The 15,147-nt window shown below is 43.8% G+C and overlaps 2 protein-coding genes across 2 annotated transcripts in view; one reads left to right on the top strand and one right to left on the bottom strand.

Moving 5' to 3' along the window:
• Positions 1-15,147, bottom strand: part of LOC134345967 (alpha-1,4-N-acetylglucosaminyltransferase-like) — a 167,567-nt gene that overhangs the window by 38,109 nt on the left and 114,311 nt on the right. The gene's annotated exons all lie outside the window — the stretch shown is intronic.
• Positions 11,603-15,147, top strand: part of LOC134345447 (alpha-1,4-N-acetylglucosaminyltransferase-like) — a 109,920-nt gene continuing 106,375 nt past the window's right edge. The window contains exon 1 of the mRNA XM_063046135.1: positions 11,603-11,730. The gene's annotated coding sequence lies outside the window, so the exon portion shown is untranslated. The remainder of the gene's footprint in view (positions 11,731-15,147) is intronic.

The following is a 15,147-nucleotide window of genomic DNA, read 5'->3' as shown; positions in this document are numbered from 1 at the left end:
TTTTTTTTAGCCCTGCTAATTTCCCGCTTAATTATTCTTTTGAATTCCTTATGCTCCTCACATACCTCACTTCTACATTGCTGTCTATACCTGCTATACACCTCCTTGAAATTCAAGTTTAACCACGCATGAATACCCATGAGTTCAGCCTAACAAAACTGTGTTACTCTGTGGTCAAGGTGCAAAACACAGTATCAACAGTCCTATACAGCAAGCCCATATAAGACAGAATGGACATGTAAGATATCTTTAAACTATATTCACAAAAAATATATAGTCCAAGAGTCTGAGTCCATGAATGTTGCGGCAGTCTACATTTGACATAATACATCTTGTCTACTGCCAAGCGAACACTGGGGGGTGGTGGTGGGCAGCACTTGCTCCAGCTTGGATACTGTGCCACATTGTTCCTGACACTCCAAATGAGTGCACCAACTCCAATGCCTCTCTCTGGAGCAGCTGTAAGCAGATGACCACAAGGCTTCACACCGAGTCCTCGCTTTGACCAAGACCACACATCTCTCCCGTGGTCTGCCCCTGTAACCTGTGAATTGGATTTGCAGCATTCCACATTAACAATGTCCAACAGGATCTTGCAGTCACAGGAAAAGCGACAAAGAGGATCAGTCGCAGTTAGACTGCACACCACCTTCATACTACAACTCCTCAGATGCTTCTCTGTGATGCAGGCAGCAGCAGAATCCACACCGAGTGCAGCTCCTTCAGTTTATCTACCAATGAGCAACTCACTGGTGGGATAGACCTGCAGTACTTCAAGTTCTTCATGTCCAAAAAGGTCTTACGATTGTAAAAATATATGTTTACAAAAGATAATAACATGTTTGTTTGGGCCAGTAGAAGCCACTGTGTCCAAATGCACTGGCATCTTACTCATTGGGAAATTAATCAGGCCTTCAATATCTCTTGAAAACTAAGATTCCCTAAATCTGTTAGCCTTGCCTTTAATCTGAGAAGAAATCCTTGGTGGAGAAGTTGGTTTCTATAATTGATCTGTGTGATGTTCTGATCATTGAGGTCAATGCTGGAAGCTGAGGGAGCTGGAAGTGCAGTGGTGCCTCCTGGTCACTGAGAAAAACTTCCTGAAATTTAGTCATGGGGGAGAGAATATCATTGCTTATCTGAGTTTTCCATCTCCACTTCCTTTGCCTGACACAGTTCAGTAATATAAATCACATAGTGGGGACATGATAGTGAATTTTACACTGCCAGACGACAAAGTCGCATATCCAGGATAGACTAACTATCGGAAGACAATTATAAGCATGAGATCTATCTGCATGCTTGGGTAGGTCAGAGTGATTGGAGATAGTGAGTATGACTTTGTTCACAGGAAATCCTATCTTGCTAATTTGATAAATCTGTTTGAAGAGATAAAAGATCACATTGTGGTAGATTTTGTCTACATGATATTTATTTGAGGCTTCTGACAAAGTCCTGTGTGGAGGACTGGTTCAAAATATACAAGCCCATGGGATGGAGGCAAATAGCAAAGTGGCTTTAAAACTGACTGCACTAGATGAACCAGAAGGTCATAGTGGAGGATTATTTTACTGATTGGAAGTCTGTGAAAGGGATTGCTTCTGGGACCTTTGACAATTAAAGACATAGATGTGAATATTGGAGGTATGGTTCATATGTCTGCAATTGATATGAGAATGGGTGGTGTGAGTGATGTAGAGGAGGGTTGTCTAAGGCTACAGCAACTGGTAGCTCAGTTGGAAAGTTGGACAGAGCTATTGTAGATAGAATTTAATCCTGACAAGTGTGAACTGATGCATTTCTGGGAGGTTAATCAGGACTAGGCTTGTACTGTTAATGGTAGGGTGGTGGAAAGGGTTGATGAACACGGGCACATTTGGGTAATATCCTCAGATCCTAATAGCTGCAGAACAGAGTGATAAAGAACATAAGGTGAAAATAAATGGAGGAAGAACTGATATTTTCAGTGTCTTATGGAGCACATACCTGGAAGACTGCATGCAATTCTAGCTACTACACTACAGGAATCATGTGATGGTGCTGATGAGAAATTGGCATTACTAGGGAGAAAGTGCTTGGGAAATTGAAAGGTCTGAAGGTTGATAGTCATCTGGACCAGATGGTTTGTTTACACACCAGGGTTCTGAAAGAGGTATTACAGTGTGGTTGCAATATGAAATGACAAAGTATTGGAGGCAGGTACTCTCACATCGAGAGAAACACTTGATTTGCAAAGGGATAGAATACTATGGACCTAATGCAGATAACATGATTAAAGTTTACAATATGGAACAAATGGAGCCAAATGCGAGAAGGTGAGATTGGCATGTTGGTTGGCATAGACAGATGATTCTGAAGGAACTCTTCCTGTGTTGTACAACTCTAAGAGTCTTTGACTCAATTGGGAAGATTAGAAATGAGTGCAATATTCGGTGGATGTGACAGGCTTGTTCCTCTCTGTGCAACTTAAACTCCATCTAGATGTGTGGGGTGACATTTCACGTGCTCCTCAAAGTATCTGTTATAGTGTCCTTGTGTAATGGCTGTGGCCACTGCAAACTGGGCTCCACTATCAAAAGGTTTTTAGTGGCAGGAAATGGTGCAAAGATGAAAGAATGGAGAAGAGATGCTTTGAAAGAATAGAAATTAAGGTAATTAATTAAACATTTCCTTTTCCTATATATGACATATACTTGGTAATGGATGTAGGTGAGCATTGTTCTGGAAATATGGGTGCATCTTCCTGGATACTAACATTATATCACTGAGGGCTATGTCTTTTGATAATTTGACTTGCTTCCGGAGCATAACAATAGTCAATAATGACGTAATGGGTTTCCATCAGAAGAACCATTCTGTTTTTGTAGAATTATATAGAACATTTTGTGGCCCATTACATTTGACAAGATTGATTTCAAAAAGGTCCTCAACTAATTACGCGTTTACCAAAGAGATGGGGCAACACTGATAACACACTGAGTGCTCATTGACAAGGAATGCAATAGCACCTCTTTGTGGATTACAGTTTGGTTCCATCCTGCCCCACATTCAGCTGAGGAAAGGCACTTTGCTCTCTGCAAGAAGGAAGATATAGAACTGGTCTTTTCAACTCCAAATAGAGCACCTGCCTGGAACTTTATAAATTCTGGTATGAAACGTAAATTATGACTGGAAGTGGATCACTAATTGAACATTATTTTCAGTTGTATTTTGCAAATAGATACAAAAAATTTATTCAATCCAAAAATAAAATCAGAGTGATTTAGGATATGATATTGCACAATAAGGAACAAAATTAAGATGCAGGTTTTCCAAAATTAGTCTAAAACTTCTTAGACCACAATGCAATCCACAATGCATTCATTTTTATAATTTATCTACAGACTACTATTCCAATCTGGAAACTCTGATTTTAACAATAGTCAATCTATCAAGTATCTGGATTCACTGAAATCAACATCAGAATCTAGCACACATTTCCAACTCCAAGTTTCTGTGATGTACCTTGGCAGAAACCAGGCAGTCGTGCTCCACAGTTAACTCACCATGGAACATCTGACAGGTATTACAGGTGAAAAATATTGAATGAGAAAAACTTTGAGATAAACAGGGATTCAAAATTACCACATTTATATTTATCAAAATATTGACTGTTCTTGTAGTTCGAAGAACGATAATTCTGTATTTTTACTGAGATAGTAGAGAATGGGCAATAATATTGGAAGCATCAGTAGTCAGGAATTGTCTCTTTGCATTGGTGATTGCCCTCTAGAGAAGATACCTGTAATTTCTGTGTCTCAAACACCACAGACTAGGATTCAGCAGATTATGAATTGTGTACATGACAGTAAAAACCAATACCAATTTTCCTGTCATATGTTTATTGATTTTTTTTTTCATTCACAGCCCATTGCTGCTGCTTATTTCTAACCTGGGAAAAAGACTCTTACCACCTATCCTTTCTAAAACTCTCTGAATTCAATTGTGTGACTTAAATCAGAACGATAGGCTAATTTCTGACAAGATGTTTGTGTGACAAAGCATTTCAGCTTGTGGAAAATCTCAGTGAAGTCTTCTTACATTTGTACTTCAATCCATTAATTACAAATTGTCCTGTACAAACTAATGCAGTTGACATTTACTTTCATTCGGAGAAGGAGGTCTGAGAATCGGAGCGGGAGTGCAGAGGAAGCCATTTTTGAATTTTTCAGTTTTTTTTTCCATCGGCGTTCAGAGAGGCGGGACTGTGCAGGCGTGTGACGTTGGGCAGTGAAGCGCGGAAGATTTAAAAAGAACACAGCCTCATATAGTGGACAGCGTAGTTTGCGGGCGGCGGAGTGAGCCGGGAGCAGAGTGAAGGCTTAAGAGTCTCAGCTCAACGGGCTTAGGCGGAAACGGGTGAGGCAAGGAAGGTTTAGAATTCATTTTTTGTTGTTATTTAAGGAGAGGGGCAGTATGAGTGTGAGGGCAGTTTGTTGTTCTCGGTGCTGGATGTGGGAGGCCCTGGAGTCTCCAAGCCTCCCGGCCGTCCACATCTGCGCCAGGTGCGCCGAGATGCGGCTCCTAAAGAAACGCGTTAGGCAACTGGAGCTACAGCTCGATGACCTTCGTCTGGTCAGGGAGAGTGAGCAGTTGATAGAGAGGAGTTACAGGCAGGTGGTCACATCGGGACCACAGGAGGCAGACAAGTGGGTCACGGTTAGGAGGGGGAAGAGTCAGGTAATAGAGAGTACCCCGATGGCTGTGCCCCTTGACAATAGGTACTTCTGTTTGAGTACTGTTGGCGGGGGGGGACAGCTTACCCGGGGGAAGCGACAGTGGCCGTGCCTCTGGCACTCAGTCAGGCCCCGTAGCTCAGAAGGGTAGGGAAAGGAAGAGGAGGGCACTCGGTAGTAAGGAGGTCAGATGGGTGATGGGTAATAGGGTACTCGGTAGTAAGGAGGTCAGATGGGTGATTCTGTGGATGCAGTCCAGAGACCCGGATGGTAGTTTGCCTCCCTGGTGCCAGGGTCCGGGATATTTCTGATCGCGTCCAAGATATCCTGAAGTGGGAGGGTGAGCAGCCAGAGGTCGTGGTACATACAGGTAAAGGGAAGAGATCCTGAAAGGAGAATATAGGGAGTTAGGAAGGGAGTTGAGAAAAAGGACCGCAAAGGTAGTAATCTCGGGATTACTGCCTGTGCCACGCGACAGTGAGAGTAGGAATGTGATGAGGTGGAGGATAAATGCGTGGCTGAGGGATTGGAGCGGGGGCAGGGATTCAAGTTTTTGGATCATTGGGACCTCTTTTGGCGTAGGTGTGACCTGTACAAAAAGGACGGTTTACACTTGAATCCTAGGGGGACCAATATCCTGGCGGGGAGATTTGCGAAGGCTACTGAGGTGACTTTAAACTAGAATGGTTGGGAGGTGGGAATCAAATTAAAGAGACTAGGAGAAAGGAGGTTAGTTCACAACAGGGGGATGGGAACAAGTGCAGAGAGTCAGAGGGGTGTAAAATGAGGGTAGAAGCAAAAAGTAATAAGGTGAAAAGTAAAAGTGGCAGGCCGGCAAATCCAGGGCAAAAATCAAAAAGGGCCACTTTTCAACATAATTGTATAAGGGCTAAGAGTGTTGTAAAAGCAAGCCTGAAGGCTTTGTGTGTCAATGCAAGGAGCATTCATAACAAGGTGGATGAATTAAAAGTGCAGATTGTTATTAATGAATATGATATAGTTGGGATCACAGAGACATGGCTCCAGGGTGACCAAGGATGGGAGCTCAACATTCAGTGATATTCAATATTCAGGAGGGATAGACATGAAAGAAAAGGAGGTGGGGTAGCATTGCTGGTTAGAGAGGAGATTAGCACAATAGAAAGGAAGGACATTAACTGGGAGGATGTGGAATCGATATGGGTAGAGCTGTATAACACTAAGGGGCAGAAAACACTGGTGGGAGTTGTGTACAGGCCACCTAACAGTAGTAGTGAGGTTGGGGATGGTATTAAACAGGAAATTAGAAATGCGTGCAATAAAGGAACAGTAGTTATAATGGGTGACTTCAATCTACATATAGATTGGGTGAACCAAATTGGTAAGGGTGCTGAGGAAGAGGATTTCTTGGAATGTAGGATTTCTTAAATAGGTTTTTTGCATCTATATCTACTAAGGAAGCTGGCATAAAATCTGTGGAATTGAGGGAATCAAGTAGTGAGACCATGGAAACTGTCCAGATTGAAAAGGAGGAGGTGCTTGCTGTCTTGAGGAAAATTAAAGTGGATAAATCCCTGGGACCTGACAGAGTGTTCCCTCAGACCTTGAAGGAGACTAGTGTTGAAATTGAGGGGGCCCTGGCAGAAATATTTAAAATGTCACTGTTTACAGGTGAAGTGCCGGAGGATTGGAGAGTGGCTCATGTTGTTCCGTTGTTTAAAAAAGGATCGAAAAGTAATCCGGGAAATTATAGGCCGGTGAGTTTAACGTCAGTAGTAGGTAAGTTATTGGAGGTAAGTTATCTACAAGCATTTGGATAGACAGGGGCTTATTAGGGAGAGTCAACATGGCTTTGTGCGTGGCAGGTCATGTTTGACCAATCTGTTGGCGTTTTTTGAGGAGGTTACCAGGAAAGTGGATGAAGGGAAGGCAGTGGATATTGTCTACATGGACTTCAGTAAGACCTTTGACAAGGTCCCACATGGGAGGTGAGTTAGGAAAATTCAGTCGCTAGGTATACATGGAGAGGTGGTAAATTGGATGAGACATTGGCTCAATGGAAGAAGCCAAAGAGTGATAGTAGAGGATTGCTTCTCAGAGTGGAAGCCTGTGACTAGTGGTGTGCCACAGGGATCAGTGCTGGGTCCATTGTTATTTGTCATCTATATCAATGATCTGGATGATAATGTGGTAAATTGGATCAGCAAATTTGCTGATGATACAAAGATTGGAGGTGTAGTAGACAGTGAGGAAGGTTTTCAGAGCCTTCAGGGGGACTTGGACCAGCTGGAAAAATGGGCTGAAAAATGGCAGATGGAGTTTAATACTGACAAGTGTGAGGTATTGTACGTTGGAAGGACAAACCAACGTAGAACATACAGGATTAATGGTAAGGCACTGAGGAGTGCAGTGGAACAGCGGGATCTGGGAATACGGATACAAAATTCCCTAAAAGTGTCGTCATAGGTAGGTAGGGTGGTAAAGAGAGCTTTTGGTAGATTGGCCTTTATTAATCGAAGTATTGAGTATAAGAGCTGGAATGTTATGATGAGGTTGTATAAGGCATTGGTGAGGTCGAATCTGGAGTATTGTGTTCAGTTTTTGTCACCAAATTAAAGGAAGGATATAAATAAGGTTGAAAGAGTGCAGAGAAGGTTTACAAGGATGTTGCCGGGACTTGAGAAACTCAGTTGCAGAGAAAGGTTGAATAGGTTAGCATAGAAGAATGAGGGGAAATTTGATAGAGGTATATAGAATTATGATGGGTATAGATAGAGTGAATGCAAGCAGGCTTTTTCCACTGAGGCAAGGGGAGAAAAAAACCAGAGGACATGGGTTAAGGGTGAGGGGGGAAAAGTTTTAAAGGGAACATTAGCGGGGGCTTCTTCACACAGAGAGTGGTGGGAGTATGGAATGAGCTGCCAGACGAGGTGGTAAGTGCGGGTTCTTTTTTAACATTTAAGAATAAATTGGACAGATACATGAATGGGAGGTGTATGGAGGGATATGGTCTGTGTGCAGGTCAGTGGGACTAGGCAGAAAATGGTTTGGCACAGCCAAGAAGGGCCAAAGGGCCTGTTTCTGTGCTGTAGTTTCTATGGTTTCTATGGTTTCTATGGTTTCTGTGGTATGTGGGATGATTTTTTGGACCAACATGTCAAAGAACCAACTAGAGAGCAGTCTATTCTAGACTGGGTATTGAGCAATGAGGAAGAGTTAATTAGCAATCTTGTCGTAAGAGGCCCCTTGGGTAAGAATGACCATAATATGGTGGAATTCTTCATTAAGATGGAGAGTGACATAGTTAATTCAGAAACAAAGGTTCTGTACTCAAAGAAGGGTAACTTTGAAGGTATGAGATGTGAATTAGCTAAGATAGACTGGCAAATGACACTTAAAGGGTTGACGGTGGATTTGCAATGGCAAGCATTTAAAGATCGCATGGATGAACTACAACAATTGTTCATCCCAGTTTGGCAAAAGAATAAATCAGGGAAGGTAGTGCACCCGTGGCTGACTTGGGAAATTAGGGATAGTATCAATTCCAAAGAAGAAGCATACAAATTAGCCAGAAAAAGCGGCTCACCTGAGGACTGGGAGAAATTCAGAGTCCAGCAGAGGAGGACAAAGGGCTTAATTAGGAAAGGGAAAAAAAGATTTTGAGAGAAAGCTGGCAGGGAACATAAAAACTGACTGTAAAAGCTTTTATAGATATGTGAAAAGAAAAAGATTGGTTAAGACAAATGTAGGTCCCCTACAGACAGAAACAGGTGAATTGATTATGGGGAGCAAGGACATGGCAGACCAATTGAATAACTACTTTGGTTCTGTCTTCACTAAGGAGGACATAAATAATCTTCCAGAAATAGTAGGGGACAGAGGGTCCAGTGAGATGGAGGAACTGAGGGAAATACATGTTAGTAGGGAAGTGGTGTTAGGTAAATTGAAGGGATTAAAGGCAGATGAATCCCCAGGGCCAGATAGTCTACATCCCAGAGTGCTTAAGGAAGTAGCCCAAGAAATATTGGATGCATTACTGATAATTTTTCAAAACTCTTTAGATTCTGGACTAGTTCCTGAGGATTGGAGGGTGGCTAATGTAACCCCACTTTTTAAAAAAGGAGGGAGAGAGAAACCAGGGAATTATAGACTGGTTAGCCTAACATCGGTGGTGGGGAAAATGCTAGAGTCAGTTATCAAACATGTGATAACAGCACATTTGGAAAACGGTGAAATCATCGGACAAAGTCAGCATGGATTTGTGAAAGGAAAATCATGTCTGACGAATCTCATAGAATTTTTTGAGGATGTAACTAGTAGAGTGGATAGGGGAGAACCAGTGGATGTGGTATATTTGGATTTTCAAAAGGCTTTTGACAAGGTCCCACACAGGAGATTAGTGTGCAAACTTAAAGCACACGGTATTGGGGGTAAGGTATTGATGTGGATAGAGAATTGGTTGGCAGACAGGAAGCAAAGAGTGGGAATAAACGGGACCTTTTCAGAATGGCAGGCAGTGACTAGTGGGGTACTGCAAGGCTCAGTGCTGGGACCCCAGTTGTTTACAATATATATTAATGACTTAGATGAGGGAATTAAATGCAGCATCTCCAAGTTTGCGGATGACACGAAGCTGGGCGGCAGTGTTAGCTGTGAGGAGGATGCTAAAAGGATGCAGGGTGACTTGGATAGGTTAGGTGAGTGAGCAAATTCATGGCAGAGACAATTAAATGTTGATAAATGTGAGGTTATCCACTTTGGTGGCAAAAACAGGAAAATAGATTATTATTTGAATTGTGGCCAATTCGGAAAAGGGGAGGTGCAATGAGACCTGGGTGTCATTATACACCAGTCATTGAAAGTGGGCATGCAGATACAGCAGGTGGTGAAAAAGGCAAATGGTATGCTGGCATTCATAGCAAGAGGATTCGAGTACAGGAGCAGGGAGGTACTACTGCAGTTGTACAAGGCTTTGGTGAGGTCACACCTGGAGTATTGTGTGCAGTTTTGGTCCCCTAATCTGAGGAGTGACATCCTTGCCATAGAGGCATTACAAAGAAGGTTCACCAGATTGATTTCTGGGATGGCAGGACTTTCATATGATGAAAGACTGGATCGACTAGGCTTATATTCATTGGAATTTAGAAGATTGAGTGGGGACCTTATTGAAAAGTATGAAATCCTAAAGGGATTGGACAGGCTAGATGCAGGAAGATTGCTCCCGATGTTGGGGAAGTCCAGAACGAGGGGTCCCAGTTTGAGAATAAAGGGGAAGCCTTTTAGGACCGAGATTAGGAAAAACTTCTTCACACAGAGAGTGGTGAATCTATGGAATTCTCTGCCACAGGAAACAGTTGAGGCCAGTTCATTGGCTATATTTAAGAGGGAGTTAGATATGACCCTTGTGGCTAAAGGGATCAGGGAGTATGGGGGGAAGGCTGGTACAGGGTTCTGAGTTGGATGATCAGCCATGATCACACTGAATGGCGGTGCAGGCTCGAAGGGCCAAATGGCCTGCTCCTGCACCTATTTTCTATGTTTCTATGTTTCTGTGTTTCATCATCATTCTTCATGTGTAGGATGTATCATACATGATCAATGATCAATGATCTATACTGATGAAGATTGCGCGCTATCTATAGAGTCAATAAACTTTCTGGCTTGGCCTGCTGAGTTCCTCCAGAATTTAGTGTGTGAAGCTTTATTCTTTGCAACTAAAGCTAAATTTAAGCAAGTAATGGAGTAGATGACTGAGGTTTTGCCTTAAGTGGCCGAAAACACAGCCGGGCTGTGAGGTGGATTGGTGAGCTGCCTCAGTCATCAGAAGCTTCCAGCTCAGAGAATGCTGAGTGCTGAAGATCTGTACAGACCAATGGTTGGTGTTTTCAAGGGCATCGTACACCTCACATCTGTGGTCTGAACTCCCCACATGCTTCAAAGTGGCTCCAACTGTACTGTGCTCAAGAAGGGTATGGTGACCTGCCTGAGCAACGGCCATCTGTCAGCACTTACATCCACCATAACAGGTTCTTCAAGAAGTTGGTTATTGTGCTGGATCCTCTTCATTTGCCGATCAACATAACAGGTCAACACCAGATGTTGTTTCACTGGTTCTCCACTGTACGTCTAGGTAACAGAACGTCAGGCTGCTAATCATCGACAACACTCAGAATCCACCACATTCATCAGAAGATCTCCATCAGTACAGATCATTGACAATATTTCCTTCTCACTGATCATCAACACAAGTGCACTTCATGCTTAGACCCTGTGCTTCTCTTTACACACACTGCACGTTCAATAACATTTACAAATTTGCCAACAACACCAGTGTTGTCTGAATCACGAGTGGTTTTGAGTCTTTCTCTTTCAATCAATGGTCCCTCACTTGTTGAGTTGTTCCAGCATTTTCTATTTTTATTTCAGTTTGACAGCATCTGCAGGTTTTGATTTTCATTTTCTTTCTTCAATTCTAATTACCAATTCCTTTCACTCTGATCCCTCCCTTTTAACATTGAATCAGTCCTGGTTCCATAGGATCACATCCTTTTGTGTCTTACTGTCCCTAGTCTTTGCTCCCCACCTCTGAGCCCATTTTAAAATTGTGATATCTCCACCTATTGAATAGCAGATGTCAGAAAATTAAACTTAAAACTGAAAATACTAAAAATTATCATCAATCAGATAACTTCCTTGGAGTGAAAACCAGATTTGATGTTGCAAGTCACTAATCTTTCCTCAGTATATTTTGTTTTCATATTGCCAATTCTTTTGCAGTTATATTGTCTGGAAAGATTTCCTGATCTGATAATTATTTCCAATGCTGAGTTTTCATCCAATCATTAACTTTTTCTGATTATTACTTTATATGAATGCAAATCATTACGTAGTATTTCCTGGTGGTATGACACCGAAGTACATTGTAATAAGTTCAACGTTCAGAACAATAAATTGATAACCCTCCTTTAGAACATAAAACGAGACACAAAGAACAGACTCACAGAGCAACATTACAGATTCAGCCACATTACTACAGGTGAGTAGCAATAATTCTTAAAATCTATCCCTTATCATCGTAATATGGTTTTCATATTACCTTGGGTAAATGTGTTTTAATTGTCATAATATTTTGATGTCTACATCTAGAGGGTGAATGCAAAATGGACATAATTTTAGATTTCCGCTGATAAGGGGGATGCTGTTGTAGTCTGGCGTACTGACCTCTACCTTGCCGAGGCACAGCGACAACTCACGGATACCTCCTCTTATTTACCCCTCGATCGTGACCCCACTAAGGAAGCACCAGGCCATTGTCTCCCACACTATCAGCGACTTTATCCGCTCAGGGGATCTCCCATCCACTGCTACCAACCTTATAGTTCCCACACCCCGCACTTCCCATTTCTACCTCCTACCCAAGATCCACAAACCTGCCTGACGTGGCCGACCTATTGTCTCAGCTTGCTCCTGCCCCACCGAACTCATTTCTGCATACCTCGACACTGTTTTATCACCCCTTGTTCAATCCCTTCCGACCTATGTTCGTGACACTTCTCACGCTCTTAAACTTTTCGATGATTTTAAGTTCCCTGGACCCCACCGCTTTATTTTCACCATGGATGTCCAGTCCTTATATACTTCCATCCCCCATCAGGAAGGTCTCAAAGCTCTACGCTTCTTTTTGGATTCCAGACCTAATCAGTTCCCCTCTACCACCACTCTGCTCCATCTAGCGGAATTAGTCCTTACTCTTAATAATTTCTCCCTTTGCTCCCCCCATTTCCTCCAAACTAAAGGTGTAGCTATGGGCACCCGTATGGGTCCTAGCTATGCCTGCCTTTTTGTTGAGTTTGTGGAACAATCTATGTTCCGTGCCAATTCTGGTATCTGTCCCCCACTTTTCCTTCGCTACATCGACGACTGCATTGGCGCTGCTTCCTGCACGCATGCAGAACTCGTTGACTTTATTAACTTTGCCTCCAACTTTCACCCTGCCCTCAAGTTTACCTGGTCCATTTCCGACACCTCCCTCCCCTTTCTAGATCTTTCTGTCTCTGTCTCTGGAGACAGCTTATCCACTGATGTCTACTATAAGCCTACTGACTCTCACAGCTATCTGGACTGTTCCTCTTCTCACCCTGTCTCTTGCAAAAACGCCATCCCCTTCTCGCAATTCCTCCGTCTCCGCCGCATCTGCTCTCAGGATGAGGCTTTTCATTCTAGGACGAGGGAGATGTCTTCATTTTTTAAAGAAAGGGGCTTCCCTTCCTCCACTATCAACTCTGCTCTTAAACGCATCTCCCCCATTTCACGTACATCTGCTCTCACTCCATCCTCCCACCACCCCACTAGGAATAGGGTTCCCCTGGTCCTCACCTACCACCCCACCAGCCTCCGGGTCCAACATATTATTCTCCGTAACTTCCGCCACCTCCAACGGGATCCCACCACTAAGCACATCTTTCCCTCCCCCCCTCTCTCTGCATTCCGCAGGGATCTCTCCCTACACAACTCCCTTGTCCATTCGTCCCCCCCATCCCTCCCCACTGATCTCCCTCCTGGCACTTATCCGTGTAAGCGGAACAAGTGCTACACATGCCCTTACACTTCCTCCCTTACCACCATTCAGGGCCCCAAACAGTCCTTCCAGGTGAGGCCTCACTTCACCTGTGAGTCGACTGGGGTGATATACTGCGTCCGGTGCTCCCGATGTGGCCTTTTATATATTGGTGAGACCCGACGCAGACTGGGAGATCGCTTTGCTGAACATCTACGCTCTGTCCGCCAGAGAAAGCAGGATCTCCCAGTGGCCACACATTTTAATTCCACATCCCATTCCCATTCTGACATGTCTATCCACGGCCTCCTCTACTGTAAAGATGAAGCCACACTCAGGTTGGAGGAACAACACCTTATATTCCGTCTGGGTAGCCTCCAACCTGATGGCATGAACATTGACTTCTCTAACTTCCGCTAAGGCCCCACCTCCCCCTCGTACCCCATCTGTTACTCATTCTTATGCACACATTCTTTCTCTCACTCTCCTTTTTCTCCCTCTGTCCCTCTGAGTATACCTCTTGCCCATCCTCTGGGTCACCCCCCCCCGTCTTTCTTCCCGGAACTCCTGTCCCATGATCCTCTCGTATGCCCTTTTGCCTATCACCTGTCCAGCTCTCGGCTCTATCCCTCCCCCTCCTGTCTTCTCCTATCATTTTGCATCTCCCCCTCCCCCTCCAGCTTTCAAATCCCTGACTCACTCTTCCTTCAGTTAGTCCTGACGAAGGGTCTCGGCCTGAAACGTCGACTGCGCCTCTTCCTATAGATGCTGCTTGGCCTGCTGCGTTCACCAGCAACTTTGATGAATGTTGCATAGTTTTAGATTTGTTTCTTCAAGTGTGTTTACCATTAAAAGTGTGAAGGAAATAGATAGATAGATAGATAGATAGAATGATAGACAGATAGATAGATATACTTTATTGATCCCGAGGGAAATTGGGTTTCGTTACTGCCGCACCAACCAAGAATAGAGCATAAATATAGCAATACAAAAACAACATTCAATCAAACAACAAAATGCAAACTATGCCAGATGGAAAATAAGTCCAGGACCAGTTTATTGGAGCAGGGTGTCTGACCCCCCTTGGAAGGAGCTGCAAGTTCGATGGCCACAGGCAGGAACGACCTCCCGTGCTGCCTAGTGGTGTATCCTGGTGGAATATGGCCAAAGACCAACAGAAAACAGTTCAATATCCGGTCTACAAACGCGTTCCTCGATCGTAATATGACCCGGATTGCACCATCTGTTGTTGTAACTGTAAGCACCCAACTCCCTTAAGCTTATCGCTTTCAGTGCACTTCTGGTCAGCCCGAACAGTCTGGAAGCCATCCATGGAAAAGTTTTGATCGGGTATGTCCTCGTGCAGCCCCGTTCCAGTGAAACACGTAACACTGCACTCCTGAAATGTTCTCTGATGCCTGGCTAGCGCCGTGAACTCATCCATTTTATTACTCACCAAACTCCTCTTCTCCATAAGTCTCTATTGTCTCTACCTGGTCCTCTTTCCTCGACTTCGTGATCCCCCTCTGCATCCTCTGTGTGTTTTCCTCCAGATTTCAGCAGGGGTGTCCGCTGCTCTGCTCGCTAAACCGGCCGACATAAGCACAAGCAGCTGGTCCCTGGAATAAACAATGTGACCATGCTTCTGCCCTGCTAATGAGACGTGTCTGAATGTAACTATTTCCAGCGCTAAAAACCCAAATAAAACTCTCTCTACCAGCATGTTAGAGAGGGCACAGCTCTGACGTGTCCAACACCTTACATTCCGTCTGGGTAGCCTCCAACCTGATGGCATGAACATTGACTTCTTTAACTTCTGCTAATGCCCCACCTCCCCCTTGTACCTCATCCGTTATTTATATACGCACGTTCTTTCTCTCACTCTCTTTTTTCTCC

Source organism: Mobula hypostoma, chromosome 4 (assembly GCF_963921235.1).
Source record: "Mobula hypostoma chromosome 4, sMobHyp1.1, whole genome shotgun sequence".
Lineage (NCBI taxonomy): Eukaryota > Metazoa > Chordata > Chondrichthyes > Myliobatiformes > Myliobatidae > Mobula > Mobula hypostoma.
This window is presented reverse-complemented; position numbering and strand designations above follow the sequence as displayed.